Source organism: Xiphophorus hellerii, chromosome 16 (assembly GCF_003331165.1).
Source record: "Xiphophorus hellerii strain 12219 chromosome 16, Xiphophorus_hellerii-4.1, whole genome shotgun sequence".
Classification (NCBI taxonomy): Eukaryota; Metazoa; Chordata; class Actinopteri; order Cyprinodontiformes; family Poeciliidae; genus Xiphophorus; species Xiphophorus hellerii.
This window is the reverse complement of record NC_045687.1, coordinates 1,019,063-1,032,448: the sequence shown is the minus strand read 5'-3', so window position 1 is coordinate 1,032,448 and position 13,386 is coordinate 1,019,063. Positions and strand designations below refer to the sequence as shown.

The 13,386-nt window shown below is 40.1% G+C and overlaps 1 long non-coding RNA gene across 4 annotated transcripts; it reads left to right on the top strand.

The window, feature by feature from the left end:
• Window positions 1–450: 450 nt before the first annotated feature.
• On the top strand, window positions 451–4,033 carry LOC116734862 (uncharacterized). Of its 4 annotated transcripts, none has more exons than XR_004342276.1 (6): window positions 451–748; window positions 858–1,144; window positions 1,225–1,780; window positions 1,915–1,984; window positions 2,970–3,122; window positions 3,355–4,033. It is a non-coding gene; the product is annotated as an uncharacterized LOC116734862 (long non-coding RNA). The 4 variants fall into 4 exon arrangements; XR_004342277.1 differs by having other exon boundaries at window positions 452–748; window positions 2,970–3,071; XR_004342278.1 differs by having other exon boundaries at window positions 453–748; window positions 1,225–1,426; window positions 1,611–1,780; window positions 2,970–4,033.
• The last annotated feature ends 9,353 nt before the right edge of the window (window positions 4,034–13,386 follow it).

Below are 13,386 nucleotides of genomic sequence, written 5' to 3'. Positions count from 1 at the left end.
CCGGCAGCTGCCCGGCAGCCGCCCAGCAGCCTGGCAGCCACCTGGCTGTTGCTGCTGGAGCTGCAAACGTCCAGATCTTCAGCTCAATGTTTCCTCTGAACCCAATCTGACAAAAACAAGAGTTATTAACGCTTTACTCCTCATTTTAATGTTTCCACTTGTTTTCATTTTGGCTTGAAAGTTAAACCAACTGAATCTAAATCTGCAGATTAAGACTTTAATGTTCTGGTTTTGATGAAAGCTCAGCTGCAGGAAAATGTTTCCTGGATTTTCCAGGTTTATTTCAGCTGTGGGTGAAATAAACTTCAATCACAGCAACTCTAGGCTTCATTAGAGACATAAAACCACTTCCTGTCTCACAATGAGGATGTAGACTCACTATGGAACAACATTAATATCTTAATAAACAGATTTATGAGGGAATGTGCAAACAGAAGATGAAACCTTTCTGTAAAATCTACATTCCTTTCAGTGTTGAGCAAACGGTAGATTCTGTTATTTTTCGCTGACAGTCATAAATCCTCCTGGTGTTTTTACAGGTTCTGCTTCAGGGATCTTTGGACTTTGAGCAGGAACTCAGATGCTTTTGTTGCCTCTGCTGGTTCTGATGCCAGGAATGAGAAATGAGCCGCGGTTTCTGACGGGCCGACGCCGGATTCTCCTTCAGGTCTTTTCTCCCACAGGAAAATAAAAGCGCTGATCTCTCACCTCAGGAACAGAAGCATGTTAGAGGAACAGACACTTAGAGGTAATAAAGAAATCTCAGTGACGGCTCTAAATAATTGATCTGAAGAGCCGCTCATGTATCTAAAGATGGAAATGATTTTTCTTTCTTTCGTTCTGCCACGGCGCTGCAGATCTCTGGAGAGGAAAAAGTTTGGCAGCCAGAGATTCTGCTGCTTCGCACAAAACAGCCTGAAAAATAAAGAAACAGCATCACAAAGGAACCAGAGCACGGTCCTTTCAAAACGTGTTTCAGACAGGAAGATCAGTGGTGGGACACCAGCTGCTGACTTCATTTATAAAGTAAATATCAGCTTGAATTGGTAAAACATAAAAGAAAAAGAAACAGCAACGCATCGGTTCAAATGATCAGATTCAGAAATCCTAATTTATACTGAGTGAAGAGACTCACATACTGCAGGTAACATATTAATAATTTATCAACATGTTAAAATCCTGAACTGATATTTCTACTGTTACATTTTTGCTTTTTTGCCACAGTTTTCCTGTTAGGAGTCGATGAAAATGTGAGATCAAACCTTCCAGCTTCCCTCCTGCCTCAGAGTTTTCCTCTGCTGACATGAATATTGGCTGATTTCCAGAAGTGACCGTGCAGAGGGACGTTTTCCGCCATCGTGTCAGAAGTGAAACAAAACCTTCTGCTGAATGAAACATGAGGCGCTTCAGAGAGAAGCAAATAAAAGTCAGATTTCTCTGATTCAGCTGGCAGCGTTTTTACACTCCTGTCTTTTTATCATCGTTTGTGAAGCTTCTGAGAACCAGGATTCTGATTTATAATTTACAGCTTCAGTTGGAACGCCGCGAGAAGAAATCATGTTTCTGTTTTATGTATTTTCTGCTCCAACTCTGTAATTTTCTGCCACCAGGACACTTTGGTTCTTCAGGACGTTAATCTGAGTGGTGGAAACTCATCCTCCATGTCAGCTGGTAATGAAGTGAGAGAACGGTCCAGTCCAATCAAATAAACGTCAGCGGAGTGGAGGGAAGCCTGACGGCTCTGATTAGACACTGGATGCATTAACAGGATTGTTTTCAGGTGATATTTTCCTCCTGAATGAAACACGCCGGTTGTTTGACTTGAGGAAAACAGAATGATGTTTTTAATCGTTTTTATTCGATCTGCTGCGACGGCTCCTCAGATTACCTGACAACTATTTCCTCTGTTTTCAGAAACCGAGCTTTGATATCCGGATGGAAGCAGCGTTTCCTTTCACCGTGAAACCATGACGGAACCCTTTCAGTGTGTGGCAGCATGGCGTCCGCTCGCTGCAGAGGCCCGAAGCCTCAGACCGTCAGAACACAGGACGGGTCAGAACACAGGACGGGTCAGGACAGACAGCTGGCCTGGTGCAGAGAAAAACAGAAAGTAATATCTAATATATCAGTGATTAAAAATCAATCAACTTAAAGTTTGTTATTAACTAATCACAATCACATTCTTTAAAAAAGCAAATCTCAGTATTAGAAGCAACATTTTTCACTTGAAATCCTTTTTCTGCTACATTATTAGCAGGAAAAACAAATATATTTATAGTTTTTAATCTGATCTTCATCCATCAGATTGGAGTTTCAGAAGATCATTCATAGAAATGCTAACATTAGCGTTAGCTACTACATGTTAGCATTTAGATGCTATGTTAGGCTAGCATAGCTTCACTGCAAGGCTAACTCCTTTTAGCACAACTAGAACACGACAACAGTCTTTTCCAGCGTCCAATCAGATGGTTTAGAAACAGAAATTAACCCCTAATGGACCAGAGAGAAGCGGCTTCAAACTCCATCGCTGTTAGCGAACGTAGCTGTGCGTCAGGTTGTACCTGAAACATGATAAAGGCTCCAGCTGTGGACATTAGGATGTAAGATGCTCTGTTCTCAGTACTGAACACGTTTACAGTCTGATTGCAGCTCCGCCGGTCGGTGGATCCGGTTCAGTTAGGAGGGAATAACCTTTTCTTCATATGATCTCTAAATGGTTCTCCATGATCACCATTCAGTCTTTAGCAAAAAGCTGTTAAATGTTGATGAAATCATAAGTGACCATGCATATTCATAATAAAGAGAAAGGTCGACTGTTTTATCCTTCACAGCTCATAAAGTCATTGCAACATGATTTAACTCTGACAGAATAAAGATGACGGGGAAATGAAAAGCAGCAGCAGTTCATCTTAAGGTTGTGATGAGTTTGTGGAAGGATGTAAGTTTTAAAAGTGTCTGTAATGTTTCAGTCAAGCTGAGCTCTGAGCTGTTCATCATGACCGAACGACGCCGCTGCCATCTCCCCGCCAGCCTTTCCCAGCCGGTTCCACTTCCTGTGGGGAACTTTAAGGGTTAGCATGGAGGCGTGTGGAGTCTGAATGCAGCTCTTCAGGTTTCATTCAGTTGAGTTTTGGATGCTCTGGATTTGCTGGGAGGTCCAGAAATTTCCTGAATGATGGACTGAAGAGACTCTTCTTCTCTCTGAAGCTTTTCCTTCCTGGTTTTAGTGACACAAACCTTCTGATTAATAAAACTAAATAATCTGAAGCTAAGCTGTTTGTCTGATATTCTAAAGTTTCCATCATTTTTGCTGAGTTTCTGTTTCTGGTTGTGTCGTCTTCCTGCTGGTTTCAGTCGTACCTGTGAAATTTCCTCCTGGAAGAAGAGTTTCTGCAGAATCGAGGAGCCGTCTGGTCCGTCTGGTCCGTCTGCGGCTGGCAGGCTGACATCTGGGCCGATCACAGCGCCGCCATCCATGACACGCTGCTGCGAACTGTCACTGGACCAGATGGTTTATCAAGTCAAAGCTGGAGAGGAAAAACAGACAAGAAGACAAACAAACAGCCATCAAAGTGTTGGCATCCCTCTGACTCCTGCTTCCTCTGAAACTCAGGACAGGAAACCGGATTTCTGGGTTTGTTCCTCAGTAGTGAGGGCGGCTCCTTCCAGAGCAGCAAATGTTTTATTCTGTTTCAGACGGAGAGAAGGAGCGCCGCCCTCCTCAGAGAAACACTTTGCTTCCTTTCTAATGATTCAGAGTGAAGCCATAGAAACTGAGCGCATCGCCCACAGGGAGGCTGGGATTCCCGGCCATTATGGGCTGCAGCAGGAAGCCAGAGGCCAGCCGCTTTCTGCTCCTTTAAACATGAATTTTTTAAAGTTTCCCTGGAATCAAAGGCTTCTGATCTCTTCTTTCAGAAACTCACAAATACTGTTTTCTCCATAAAAATCTGCCTTATTGGCACAGAAACCAAAGAAATGTTGAAATGTTTCATCACGGCTGCGTCCAATAAAAACCATCCTGATGCTGAAACTGATATACATCTTTAATATCAGACAGAAAAAATGTAAATGTTAAACATGTGAAACAGAGAAAACACAATCAGCATTTCTGTTGGTTCGTAAGAAAAGAAGCAGTTTGGTTGTTTAGCACAAAAATAAGAATTTGAAATCATATTTTGTATTAGACAGAGAAAAGTTTTTCTTTTTTTCTCTGACAGAATCACAATAATCCAGATTTGCGATAATAAATGCATGATCAGAATATTTCTGATTTTATCACTACTGTACAAACATCAGGAGGATTTTAACATAAATCTCTTTGATTTGAACATTTCCTGGCTGAAGGTTTGATTATTTTCAGATTCTTTGGTCCGAAGATGATTTCTGTTTGACTTATTTAATAAAAATAGTTGAGTATCATCAGCGCAGCAGTCGGGTTAAATTCAGTTTGTCTGTTTGTGGAAAAGTAGTGGCAGCATCATGATGTGGGCTTTATTAAGTTATGCAGAACATAATTTAGCATAAAATTCATCAAACCTTTTGGAGTTAATGTGAATATTTGGCTTTGAATTGTAGCAAATCATTGTTTAGAGAAATAAGAAATCATTTTCAAACGTTAACATTTGTTCTTTTAGTTGAATAAATGAAATAAAAATGAAAACTTCAGAGATGTTGTTGTATTCTGGATGTTGGTGTTCCCATCCAAGCAGAACCAGAACTATTTGCGGACATGTAACATGTTGATAATGCTGATATGAAACCTGTGTCTTAATGATGCAGATTTTCATGCTGATTCAGTTTTTCATAACCAGCAGATTGACGGATTTCCACGGCCTTTTCAGAGCTCACAGTGGATCCGTCAAGCGCTAACAAGCGAAGCTAAAGTCCCGTAAAGGTCAGCCGTCCAGCCAGCCGCCGCTCTCAATTATTCACCTGCACTGTGGAAATCAATCCAGCCGCACGGCAGCGCCGTCCGTATTTACAGGCAACGTTTACTGTCTAATTAGAAGATAATCAACAAGTATAATGGATTTCACAAGGTGGAGCCTGAAGCGCAGCCAACTGGAGTTTAGTTCTGCAAGATGAATTATTTCCATCTGCTGATAATTATTTTAATAAAAGCCGTCATGTATCATCAGCGTGTAGAAAGTTAGAGTAAGAAGGTTAAAGCCGAAGTTAAAGGACAATAAAAGTTTTCCAGCTGGAGAAACTCGTTTAACTTCTGATTGGTGAAATGAAGCTGAGAGTTTGGTGCTGCAGCAAGAAAAATAATCTGACAATGAAATGTTTTAAAATCAGATTTTAATCTGAGCAGCAAAGAAAATCCACAAACTGAAAATCCCTGGCACTCCGAACAAATCCTGTAAAACCTGAAGCTTCCTTTAATCTGGTTATTTTAATAAAAGGATGACAGGAGAGAGATATAATAACCTGATTATTATATTTCCATCTGTTTTATGATCATTTCTGTTCTGATTTTCTAACATAATAAATCACAGATAGTGAAGGAGAAAAACTAAACTGTTAGAATATGAATTATAAACATAACATTTACTATTAAAGTTCTTATTTTACACAAAATGTTTGCATTATTTTGGTTGATTTTGAAAATTATAATTCTTTAAAACTGTTTGGAAAACTTTTATTGCTCTAGATTTATTCCTTGTTGAATCTTCTTTTTTTTTAAAACTAATGAATGTTTAAAATATTCTTTAAAAAACAATTTTAGAAATTCATGGCTGTTCTTAATTCTCTGGATTAGAAACATCTAGATCAGGGGTCCCTAAAGTGGGCCCTCGATGCCCGGCATCCTGCCCGTTTTAGTTCCCTCCCTGGTGGAACCAACAACCTTCTCAGCAGGTCCAAGTTCTTCTCAGGCCTCTAACGAGCCTCATTGGATCCAGGTGCGTTAAACCAGGGAGAGACCAGAACATGCAGGACGCCGGGCCTCCAGAACCCACTTTGGGGACCCCTGATAGATTATATAAAACTATATAATTAATTGAATTAATAATTGTTTTGTCTGAAACATCATATTCACATGTTCACATTTTGTCAAAATAAATGTAATAAAATATTTTTAATAATTATTTTGACTCTTTTCTCTGTCGCTGAATCTAAGGATCATTTTTAAAAATTACTTCCTAAAACTTTGTTTGCAACACGACAACCAGCTGCAGGACACCGAGTCTGACTTTTTATTTTTGTTTCTGCATTAATTTAAATATGTTGATTTATAAATTAAACGGTTTGAAGGAGCAGCAGGAACAGTCGGGTTGATTCTGTAACCAGGAACGGAGGCGGTTCTTCTTCCTCCAGCGTGAAGCTCAACTTTTCAATCGTTTGAATCGTTTGAATCGTTTGAATCGTTTGAATCGTCTCCTGCTCTGCTGACGGACTCGGCTGTTTTTTCTGTTAATATTCTGTTTTTCATCATGAATGGATCGACTGAACAAGGCAGAAATGACCCTTTTTTCCTCACATCATTAAAATTCATTAAACTTTAATCTGATCGGCTTCTAATTTAAAACACAGCTGATAAATCACCCAGCAGTCACAGCAGCCTCAACATGGAGAAAACCCGATTCAAGCCCAGAACCGCCATGGCAACCAGGCAGAGCCAATCGCATCGCAGCAATGAGAGGACGGGAGTTTAAAAATCCTGCCGCACCATGAAGCACAGTCTGCACTTCACTCTGAGTCACGTAGCTTCACCGCTGGCAAGAAACTAAATATTTACTTTATTCTTCAATGATTTTCCAAAGGTCAAAGTTGAAAACGTTCTCAGAAAACTTCAGTTCTGGGGAATAAAACAGGAAAATCCCTGATTGATCAAGACAGACTCATAATAATCCCACATGTTTGTGGTTTTCAGTTTTAATTCCTAACTTGAGTTTTTTTTTATTTAATATTTCTGATGAATCAAACTGTGAAACAAATGGAAACTATTCAGTTTTAAAAACAAACCAAAAAAACTTGCATCATGTTTACCGACTGCACAAGGAAACAGTTTAGTTTAGTTTAGTTTAGTTTAGTTTAGTTGAGTTTAGTTTAGTTGAGTTTAGTTTAGTTTATTGTTTTGAACTGTATAAAGAGAAGAACCAGAACCCGGCTCTAACTGTGTAAGATGTATTTCTATTGATCTGAGTGATATTCTGGTGTCATCAGCTGTAAATAAATCAATAATATTGATCACATCTGATTGGTTATTGGTGACTATAAGCTCATTAGCTAACAGAGTTGGAGATTTTAACCCTGATAGTTCAAACAGGATGTGAAGGAAAACCCAGTTTCTGTGCCAGCAGCTCATTCTGCAGAGCTGCAGAGCCAAATGCCCCTCCCCGGCCTGTTGCCCCCCTCCTGCCCCCCGCTGCCCCCCTCCTGCCCTGACAGCGTGCCAGATGAAGTTAACCTGGGAATCTGGGTAATAAATCCCGGCTCCTTGCTTGTCCGGTTGATAGCGACTCGCCCTCAGCTCTTATCTGCTGAATCAGGTCCGAGTCGAGACGAGGAGCCATAAATCTGCAGCTGCTGATCTCTGGACCCGGCAGGAAATGAGAGGAAACTCTGACGGCTTTTCCTACAGCAGGACGGAGAAACGGGACTTTATGGACAATTTATGACAAACGGAGTAGATGAAGCGTCGCTTCCCTTAAAGGGAAGAAAGTTTCCTTCTGAGGTGGAAACTTTGTGTTGCATTAAAGGAGGAAAAGTTTCTGTCAGAGACGATTCAGCTGAGAAAAAACAGAAAACAAATATTTTCATATTAATTTCCCTCCTGGATTAACTCAGAGTTTCCTCTGAACATCGGAGCTCCGGGCAAAACTGGACACAGCTCCTCTTCCTCCTCTTCATCTTCCTCCTCCTCCTCTTCCTCTCTTTGAGGTGATAAATGGTTTATTTTCTCAGTTTTCTCAGTTTTTCCTTCTCGTCTCGTTGTGATTTATGTGGAAACGTTTAACTCTCCAATCTTTGGTTTCAGCTGAAAACTCTACAAAAAACAGGAATAACAAACATTATGACTGGAAATAAGTTTTATTAGTTTTTATTTTGGTTTTATATGTTTAAATGTTGTTAACAAACTGAGATCGTCATAAAAATCCACGGCTGCATTAATGAAGCTCTGATAAAACATTATTTAGAGACGTTTGAATTCTCTCCCAGAACAAGGAATCATTTAGTTATGAAATGTTAAATTTAGTTTCCATAACATGAAAATGACCAGATAGAAATAAATTTTCATTAAACTAATAATGAAATTTATTTAAATGTTAGTTTAATGAAATAAATTTTCATTAAACTAACTTTGTCCTCGGCCTTCCACTAACCAGAGAGACTCGGATCTGTTAGTTCATATTCAGAATTAAACACATTTTAATCTAAAACTACTTTGATAACATATTTTAAAAGTATTCTTGTTGCTACTTTATTGAATAAATAAATATATGAGCTCAATAACAAAGATGTTTATAGTTTTCCAGCCGTCAGATTGGAGTGTTTTTATATTTAAAGTGTTTAAATTTTATCTCTCAGAGTTCAGCTGCTCCAAACCTGCAGTCTGAGCAGAACTGCTGATGTCAGCAGGAAACGCCGAGCAGATCACAGTCCAGTCGGTTTTAGAAGGCGGCCATCTTTAGGAAAGCTTCACACCACATGTGTCAAACTGACAGTCCGGGGGCCAAATCTGGGCCGCCGTAGTTTTTTATGTGGCCCTCTGGACTCCAAATCACATCAATCAGTCCCTCCAGCTTTTCACAAATCAGAAAAATTCACACAAAATCAACAGATTCCCGATTTTATTCTGACAATAATCATATTCATATGGAGGAAATGACTCGAGCTGGCAGCCCTAATGAACACCTACCCGTTGCTATGACAACCACAGTCAAATCAGAGTCTCCTCCTTCCTCCTCTGGTGGGATCTATAGAGGACAATAACCGCCAAAAATAAATAAATGAATAAACGACTCTACATGTCAGATTCTCCTGCTCCTCTTCATGTTGATGAAGTTAATCTGTCACTTTGAGCTCCAAACATTCGACTGCAAGCCCAGCTGTTCATGTTTAAGACTTTTATTTTGAAGTATGAAAGGAAGTAGCTCCTGAATTGCCTTGGTGTTTTTAACTTCTTTTTGTGGTGCCATTTTGAAAATTATTTCCATAAACCAGGCTCCTCCAGATTCTCTGCCAAATCGAAGAGCTGCAGGTATTTAACATGATCATCTGTAACGGCGTCAGATTTCACTGCTGGAGCAAAATATGATGGAGCTCTTTTTAAATTCACTGCAGAACATTTGGACCACGAACAAAACGAGATCCTGAGACAGAATATTGTGGTGGGATGAACAGAGTGTTGACCCTAACCCTCTGGAGACGGTTCAGTATTTAGCATTTCTAAAATATTCCAAACAAAAACCTCGACCCAAAGCAGCCAATCCAGGAGCCTCCGTCGTTTTCCTTGGTGCTGATTGGTTGCGTCCATGAGCAGAAATAAGGAAGATTGAAGATGTTAGCATCTATGCTAACACTAAGACGGTGTCCTGTGCATGTTTAGGAGACTAAAAACAGGCTTTGTCTTCCCTAAACATGCTGATACTGAGGACTAGTTTGGTTTTTATCTCCAGGTTCATAGAAATACATTTCCAGAGAGATTACAGGTGCTTTGATTTTCTGCTTCTTGTTTTTGGTTTCTATTTTCCATTTGGTATCATGATAAATCTGTTTTCATGAGTGTTGATGTGAAGAGCTGACTGTGATCAGTTTCCCCATCAGGCCTGAGTTTCTGCACGCGGCTGCAGGAAGCCGCCGGCGCTGCGCTGCAGATGAACTCAGAGGAAAGGTCTCGGCTTTGTGCTGATGAGCAGAGGGAGTGCTGCAGCCTGATGGGGTCACAGCGATAGCTGCAGCAACGCTCACATCACCCACAGAATATTCATTAGACCTCCACAATACGACAGAATTTAATCTTCCAATTTAATTATAAGGTCGGCGCTCAGGAAGCTTTTGGTCTAGATTCAGTTCCCTGGGAGATTGGGCCTCTTTCCCCGACTCCCACAATGAGAAGACAGAGCATCGTTTCCTCCAGCAGGAGCAGACCTGCTGCTTTTGTTCCTGAAGGAGGAATAATGAGAAGGAAACACAGGAAGTGTGACCATTACTGGCCCGTTATAGAGAAAACAAGCAGAACCCAGAACACAACAGGGGAGTTACTGACCACGTAGCGATGACTCTCTGCTAACGCCGCCGCGCCGCTAATGGCTCTCACCAAACCTTTCCTGCTTCCTCGCCCTCTGTCAACTCAACTCAGCGCCTCAGAAAATATTTTGTGTGCCGTTAAAGCAGGGAGTGGAGGCTGCGCTTAATTCTGTCGGGTTTTACATTTAAAAGGTTTTTAAATCATCACTTTCATTTTATCACCAAAGGTAAAATGAGAGGAAAGCAGAGTAAATACAGAATCAGTTTTTAACAATGTGTTAGCTTAGCTAGCAGCAAAGCATTAGTGTAGCTCTGAAGGAATCCAGCTAGCAGCTAGAAGTTAGCATAGTTCTGGAGGAATCCAGCTAGCAGCAAAGCGTTAGCGTAGCTCTGAAGGAATCCAGTTAGCAGCTAGGTGTTAGCGTAGCTCTGGAGGAATCCAGCTAGCAGCAAAGCGTTAGCGTAGCTCTGAAGGAATCCAGTTAGCAGCTAGGTGTTAGCATAGCTCTGGAGGAATCCAGCTAGCAGCAAAGCATTAGCATAGCTCTGAAGGAATCCAGCTAGCAGCAAAGCGTTAGCGTAGCTCTGGAGGATTCCAGCTAGCAGCTATGCGTTAGCATAGCTCTGAAGGAATCCAGCTAGCAGCTAGGTGTTAGCATAGCTCTGGAGGAATCCAGCTAGCAGCTAGGTGTTAGTGTAGCTCTGGAGGAATCCAGTTAGTAGCTAGGTGTTAGCATAGCTCTAGAGGATTCCAGCTAGCAGCTAGGTGTTAGCATAGCTCTGGAGGAATCCTGGACCAAAGTAGAAATTGTTTATTTCACAAACATCGGAGGATTTCCCAGCATAATCAGCCTGATTAGGGTCATGACACATCGTCCATCCCAGGGTAGTCAACACTAAATGCTCTTAAAGGGCCGGTTGTGCCAGAATGTGTTGATAAAACCCATTAAGCTGTTAAAATATTAATAAATAGCTGTGATTGGATTTTATGATTGTTTTATAATCATAATCATAGATTTTTTGTGCTAATTTAGAAATCTTCGTAAGGAATTTTTATATTTGCGCCAATGTGATGTTAAATGTGACTTTTAATTCCTCGCCGTATCGATCACAGACTATAGCCAGACATCAAGTGAGGCTGAGGCAGCAGTCAGTTAAACTAAATGGGTTTTGACCAATTTTTAGAAAAATTTGCAATAAGATCAGAAAAAATGTAGAGATTTGTTGATTGTGAGGGACTGATTGATGTGATTTGGAGCCTAGAGGGCCACATAAAAAGCTGCGGCGGCCCTGATTTGGCCCCCGGGCCTTCAGTTTGAAACATGTGATTTATGTAATGAAGGCCAGATTTATTTTCTTCTGAAACGAAGCAGAATTATCAACAGACAAACAGAAAAGGACAAACTGACGGTTCTCCAGACATTCTTCCATCAGTTACAGAAACTCTTCCAGCTGCCCCACATCACCACACTGCCACCACCGTGTCTGACTGTACAAATGTTAATTTCTGAAACTGTGCTACCAGTGGATCCCTGTGGATTTTTCATCTTTATCTTCCATGAAATGTACATTAGGCAGCTTTATCAGAGGCTTCATTCGTCTTCATGTAATCTCAAAAGTTACATTAAAAACTTTGTTTCTAAGTTTTCATGCTGTGGCCAAGAAAATGAATCTAAATGAAAATAAAGTGAAATAATTGAAACGTGTGATGATCCGTGAGGGAATGTCGCCCTCTGCTGGTCACTGTTTGTATGGCTGCTGTGTTTAGATGTCACAAAGTTCATCTAAAAACATAAATACTGTGAAAAAGTTTAATGTTTTTGTCCTTAATGTCAGAAAGTGAAACTTGTATATTATGCAGATTAATTAGAGTGAATAATTTAAAACATTTTTTTAGTGCTCAGAAAATCTGAATATTATACAAGATTAATAAAACTGATACTTAGAAAAGAAATGCCATGGTTGTGAAAAGGTTGTTTGTTTCTATGCAGTCAGTTTTTGGTCTGGGCTCCTTTTGCATGAATTACTGCATCAGTGCATCGCGGCGCGGAGACCAACAGGAAGAAACTCCTCTTCCTCCTCCAGATGTTTCTTTTTAATGCTAAATGTTTTTTAGATCCATGGAAAACTGAACAAAAGAAGCTTTTCCACACCTGCATTAATTTACAAACTTCAAATTAAGTAACAATATTTAAAATATGATAACTTCACAAAACACTTTGTCTGTGTGCCAGTGTTTGTTTTTACTTTTTAATTTTGTGGGTCACAAAGTGCTAATTATCTGCAGCTGAACATCAGATTCAGGTTTTTTCTCCATCTTGTTTCTGTTCTGATGAAACAATTAGAGAAACTGAGGCTGATTTCTTGTGTTGGCGCCGAAGATCCGACGTCTGCAGCTGGATTCGGGTTACGAAGGAAAGATCATGTTTCCTCCGCAGGAAAATCGATCATGTATTGATTAACTACATATCATTAGAAAAAAATTATTTTCATGATTAGAGGAATAATTATATCAAGTCTCCTGCAGAAATGAACCACTCAAAATCAACCAACCAGAGCCAGGGGGCGGGGCTTACTGCTGTCAATCAACCTGATTGACAGTTGTTTTTTTTACCCCTCCAGTGGGTCTTTTGTGGGCTCTAGTGCCCCTTACATGAAAGTAGGCTGACAGGAAAGTGGGAAGACATGCGGTAAATATCGCCGGGTTGGGGAATCAAACCCCCGACGGCCACGTCGAGGACTCAAGGCCTCCTAATGTGGGTCGCACTATCCCCTACGCCACCACAGCACGCTCGATTGATAGTTTTAATGTTTAAGTTTATAAAAGTTAGACTGAAGCCTTTAACCCTGGAGAACTTCTAGCATTTTTAAATTGCAAATGTCTGACTTTATCATCTCTGAAAAATGATTTTCTGATTAATTTGAAGCTTTTCTCTTATAATTTACTGACTTTACAAAGTCACAATATTCAACTTTTAATGTACTTTTGCATTTGGACATTGAATACCATCCAAGTTTTTCCTAAGAAAAACTTCTTAATTATATTAATCTAGGAAATTCAAAGCATTTTCATAATTTTACTCCTTATTCCTGTTTTTTTACTATTATTTATCTACATTAGAAATCTTCCTCTGTCGTAGCTCAAATTCATAAAAATATTTATTTTAGGTTGCAGATGTGAAGCAGTAA